Source organism: Drosophila subpulchrella, chromosome 2R (assembly GCF_014743375.2).
Source record: "Drosophila subpulchrella strain 33 F10 #4 breed RU33 chromosome 2R, RU_Dsub_v1.1 Primary Assembly, whole genome shotgun sequence".
NCBI classification, from domain to species: domain Eukaryota; kingdom Metazoa; phylum Arthropoda; class Insecta; order Diptera; family Drosophilidae; genus Drosophila; species Drosophila subpulchrella.
In genome coordinates, this window is record NC_050611.1 from 14,230,556 (window position 1) to 14,236,555 (window position 6,000).

At 40.2% G+C, this 6,000-nt stretch overlaps 1 protein-coding gene across 9 annotated transcripts in view; it reads right to left on the minus strand.

The window, feature by feature from the left end:
• LOC119550586 (nephrin) overlaps positions 1–4,250 on the minus strand; it is a 62,394-nt gene extending 58,144 nt beyond the window's left edge. For 7 of the 9 annotated variants that reach the window (XM_037859384.1, XM_037859383.1, XM_037859385.1 and 4 more), the window contains exon 1: positions 3,916–4,249. The gene's annotated coding sequence lies outside the window, so the exon portion shown is untranslated. Of the gene's footprint in view, positions 1–3,915 lie in introns of all 9 variants that reach the window. The other 2 variants (XM_037859389.1, XM_037859382.1) reach the window with 2 other exon arrangements.
• Between the last annotated feature and the right edge of the window lie 1,750 nt (positions 4,251–6,000).

Below are 6,000 nucleotides of genomic sequence, written 5' to 3' on the forward strand. Positions count from 1 at the left end.
CAAGCACAATTAGAACTCGTCACAATTTTTGAATAGTACAACAAAACCAGAACAGAGCTACTTCATTTCTAAATACAACATATACAATCCCCTTAAAAAATCTTTCAAACGTTTTCAAGAAACCCTGCTCTTAAAAAATATAAAACAAATAAAATATAATCTTATTTTCACTGTAAGGCCCCTACCTAAACAACCGCAAAATCGAGGCCTCGATGGGACGTGCTTTTATGATATATTGACTTGCTCTAGCTGGATTTTTATCGATGGCATACCAGGTTCTAAAAGCTTTTAGCTGACTGCACTAATTTTATTTCCGCGGCCTACGCCCTAAAGTTTTTATATTTGCCATCGACCTGAATATAAAGCGAGTAAAACTTGACCAACAACTGTAGCCCCCACAACCGCAAACTGACAAGCGGTGGAGTGCCCACTTAATCATGTTTTTAAAGCGGCGTTAATAAATTTTCTCTAAATTTATTTACAATGCAAGCAGCGCCTGCAAATGGATTTCCATTCCGATAAAGTGAAAATATTTGTAAATCGTTAGTCAATATAGAGGGGAAGCGAAATGGTGTGGAGTGCTAAATAAAATTTCGACGCCTGGGAATAAAAATCTAATCTAAAAATATCCAAACATTTGAGATGCAGTTTTGATTTGCGCTCAACATTTAATTGAATCGAGAAATGAAAGCTTTAATTAAAACGTTGGTACGTGAACCAAATGGCCGAGTGGAGTTGATCAAATTTACATACTAAATCGAGAGTAGTCGGCCAGCCAGCCAGCCAGCCAGGCGGTTGACTTTAATGTTTGGCACACATTCGATACTGGAAATTGGCCCCGAAATTAAATATGTGAGCCACTCAAAATCCATTTAGCCAGGGCCTTGCCAAACTTTTGGCAAATCAGTTTAGTGAATGGGTTATGCAAGGATAAAAACTTGTGTGTGCAGCCAATAAAAAGCGTTCCCAATAAAATGTGACTCACATTAGCTAATGCAAACTGAGGGCCAAAGGTGAAGGCGGTGGGTTCTGCCAACGGAGTACACGCTGCGTATACGTAACCTCGATGGGCATGTGCCTGTGAGCGAGTGTGTTCGTTAGTTTGGATGTGGGCAGGTGGGTGTAGAATGGTTGTGGGGGAAGCATTGTGCCAGTTTCGCCATTGAGGCATCCACCTACGATCGACATGCACTTCAATTTACAAACTTGCCAAGCCAGCAAGTGAGTGTGTGTGTGTGTGTGTTTGTGTGAGTTTTCCGGCTGCAGCTGCAGTAAAGTGTGTCGACGTTTTTCCATTTCCGGCAGGGAAGTTGGCGCCCACCCGCCCCCACCACTGTTCAGCCCCTTTATTTTGTAATGTAATGAAGTGTGTTTGCATTAAAATGCAATTTGAAGTGCAAAGTTACAATATTATTATGGCATCTATAAGTGCGCGGGTGTGTGTGTGCTGGCAACAGGAGAGTCCTTGAGCAGGATACTCCTGGCTGCTACCTGGCCCTGCCACTTTTTTCGCGGTTTATGTGCGCTAAGTGAGCCTATAAAAAGCCATGCATGGCTGCCTCGTTTCGCAAGGGTTCAAGTGCAATTTTATGAATACTAAAAATTCTAATGGTCGTCGGGATGTGTGTGTGTGTGTGAGTGGGCAGGACCTTCAGGACTGGGCAGCAATCAGAGCGTTCCACACTTGGCGCCATCATCAACATCATCATCATCCACATCCACACCCCAGCAGCTGTTTCCCATCCCCGGGGCTGCTAATTGTGCTGCATACTTGGGTGAGTCTGGTGGCTTGTTTGCATGCCAACATTAAGCCGGCATCAGGACACTCCTTAACACTTCGCAATGGAATGGCCTTGTCAACCCTCAACCCTCCATCCTCAACCCTCCACCCTGAACCCACACATCCACATCTTGATAACGAGCGTTTTGATATGCAAATAAACTCGGTCTCCAGCTGTCCGCAGCATTAATTGCATATTAAAATTCACTTGCACTCGCATTTCCATTTCGAATTGATGCACTTTGTTCTCGGTGTCCCCAATAATTTTGTTTATGTTGTATCGTGTGTCGTTTATAAATGGCTTTTGTCGCCGAATCGTTAGGCCATTGTTCTCCTTAACTCCAGCTTGTTGGTCTGTCGAATTTGTGTCAGAATTCGTAATTAATGTTTGGCACAGCGAATAAATGAGTTTGATTAGAAACCATAATGAAAACAGCGGGGATCGGGTTGCAATTTGACACAATAGTCTTTTGTGGAATTAGTACATATGCTCAGCTATTTCAATCAACTAGATACGAAAAAAAATAAATTGTATTTAGTTGGGGGGCATTTGGAAGTATTTCAGAGCCAACCAAAATTTGTTTGACCCTGATTCGGAACCGGAATAAGTTTAACATACAATTAGTTTGAAATTTATGATTTACCTATTCTGTTGTGAAAATATATATTTCACCTTAATGATTATAATGATTTATCTATTAGCATTTATGGCTTTTTCAAGACGTGCCTTAAGAGATCAAAGAGATCAAAGCTGAAGTTTAAAATAACTAAATTCCAACCAATTAATATAAATAAAATGAACAAGCAATTAGTTTAATATTTATGATATAGGTATACCTATTCCAATGAGAAAATAACTATCACCTTGAAGATTATTATGATTTATCTAATAATAATTAAAGCTTCTTCAAGACAAATATTAAGAGAAAATCAAAGCAGAAGTTAATTATAACTAAAATAAAGGCAATATACCAATTAATATCAATAAAACGCATTAGAAAAATAAATACACCTTAGGCCTTACAATCTTAAAGTTCATAATTTAAATAGTTCACCCATTTTTTTGTATCGTAAAAATAAATCCCTATAGTATGATGAACTTTAACTCGTATTCATTTAATTTGCGTGCTTTCATCTGATTCCTTCTTCCAGTCAGTTTGTCAAATAGAAGCTGGCCAAATCTGAGCTATAAATTCACACCTCCTCATATTAATTCCGGAACACTTGTTCATATCGCTATCATCCCAATCAGTCGTAGGTCCGTCAATCTTTTTCCCTGCAGCTTATCGTGCACATTCAATTTGGCCACCATCACAGGCCTCAACAGTTTGCTTTGAAGTGGCATTCATCTGTGTAATTTCATTACACGCACACTTCAGCAATTTAGCAATTTAAACAAATATGTACACGTTCTTGGGTGGTGAAGTGTTAGGGGGGAGGGGGGGATGGGTCTATGCTACTACATATATTTATCTATGAGTTTATGGCTCACATTTCACTGCGCCTTAATGGCCGTCAAAGGCCAGCAATTTTGCACTTATGTCCGAGTGCCATGAAATATGATGGCATTTGCAGGGCCACTCTACATGAAGAGAAATGTCGGCACATGCATTACGAAATACGAAAAACGAGCAAAGAACTAACCATATAAATAACTAAAATGCTCAACAATAACAATTTTCGTGCAATTTGTACGAGCTGCTCGTTGGGAACAACAAAAAACTATTTTAGCAAGCAAATGAAAGAAATCCGCAAAAAAAAAGCGATGAAACGAGCAGCTGAGCGGAGAAATCGTTTTATCTGCCGGCTACACCATAAAAAAAAAAAAACCACACCACCACATCGTACTGGATAGATATAGACCGAGATAAAGACGCACACCCACTAAACTAGCAAAATAATCCAAACGAGCACGACGACGCCACTCGGGGTTCGTGCGCTTTTCAATGGCTCTGTGTGACTGCCGTGGAAATGAAAATGATTTTCATTGAAAGCAAAGTGGGGGGCACTGCAGTCAGATCAGAGTCAGATCTTTTGAATGGGCGATACGCTGATTCGCGAATCCAGCGTCATGGCTACAAATTGCTTGTCAACAGCAAGAACTAGAAAAGGAACATCATTTGGCAGCTGCTTACATTGCGAACCAGTTTTGGCAGTGTGTGTGTACTTCGCTGGACGCGACTTTATAACGCACTTTTGCACTTCTTAGTTTGGCATTCTCTAGTTTCTAAGATGTACTATCGTACTATTGGTTTCATTGATTTCCATCCACAAATAACTACCGGATTTCACACAATTCCCGCATCGATGCTGGTGGGGATCTGGCAATGGATTTGGCGGTGATTTATTGCAAGCACGGTTTGATTTGCTCAGATGGCCGGAAAGCAATTCCAATTCGCACTGTTCGCGACACGTCTATGAAGTCCCGTTAGTTCCGACCGTACCCGCGGGATCGCAAACTCTCACTGAACCGATTTTTATGGTACACACGCTGGAACCGAGATACTCGAGCTCGGCCAGCATCCGTGCCGAGTGGGGCGACCAAAAGCCGAGCGTGACCCGCTCACAGCCGCCCAATAAGCGGTACGAAGAGAAGCGGTCCCGAGAGCGCATTCGAGAGATGGTTTCAAAACCCCGAAGATGGAAGCCCGAAGTGGTGGTTGTGGATGCTGCCCGATAACAGGGGTCTGTTATCGCGGCTCTGCGATTTTATAGCACGCTTTTGGGATTGGTTCCTGTAAGTTTTTACCCCGAAAACCCCAAAAACACCAGATAAGCAAATAGTATTTGAAACTTAGTCGCTAAAAGTACACTTAAATAGATCTATATTGAAAAGATAGATATATATAGATAGATAGATATGCTGCATTTGGATTATGGCAGCGGTTAATCTTGTTTACATTTCAAATTAGCCTGCGGCATTTCTGCGACTCTCTCTCGGCTTATTTCATTTCTCTCGGGTTTTTCTCCGGCGCAGCTTGTGCTAAAAAACAGCTGATAAATGTGCTAAATTCTACATTTACTTTTAAAATATGTGGATTAAGAAGTTACTACTTAAGTCTGAAGCTTTAAAAGTGATAGAAATGGCACTACCAATTTTGAAAAACATTCATATATAAATTTTAAGAAGGTATAAGTTAGATATTTAAAATTTGTATGTTTTATTTGTATTATAACATGTTTTAAAAATACTTAACACACTTTTATAATATTTAATAGATCAATATTCCAAGCTTGGGTTCTATTTTCACCTAGTAGCTCTCATCACCAATCATTCATCAGCAGCCTTTGAACATCAATCAAAAGCCCACCTGTTGCCTTTCAGATGATATCAACACCTGCCCATCAATCAAAAAACAATGATTTTATCAGTAAGAAAAACAACAGAATTACCACAACCTCTATATTACTTTCCAAATGTAGCTTTCAACAAAGACACATTCTTTAGTTTATTAAAAATCTACAATAGGGCAATAAACAATTTGTTAAGCGGTTCCACAGAGCTCTGTAAAGAGCAGACCTTTCTCTTTTGAGTCAACAGCTTTACGCTCTTTGTTAAGAGAAACTCGGAGTCTGGCTGAAAATTGTGCCAAATTTTCAGACTCCTGAGCTTTTTATGGTTCTGTAAGGCAATGTTAACTGGCGACTGTAAGTAGGCCAAATCAGTCAGATGTAGGTGAGAGTCCCGTCCCTCGGGAAAGTCCCTGCCCAAAACTAACGAATTATTCTGCACTCCACACATATCCTCTAAAAAGATCCTTAATTCACTTCTCCCCGCCGTTAAAGTCAATTTCCACTTCCACAAATGTTGGTCAACTGTTTTTTATCAGCTCATAAACATGGCGAACAAGTTCATTTCGGTGTTAAAAGCGTGTTCTTGGGCACACATGTGTGTGCGAGCGTCCATTTTACAGCTGCAGCAACACACAGCACACACAGCAACACACTCACACACTCGGTGGCTGACATTTTTAATAGCAAACACAACACGCTGCGACTTTCGCACATGAAATAATGCCAGCTGAAGTAGTAAGTAGTCCGGCCGGAACCGAACCCAAACAGATGACGCACTGTGGAACAGGTCCCGAAAATAAGAATTAAAAACAGTTAAGTTATTGAAATATATTAGGATAGGATATAAGGATGTACCTATTGTTACTGACTTCCAAAATGTAAGATATAGTAATTAAACTTTAAAAGAGCGTGAAAAGTATTTAAGG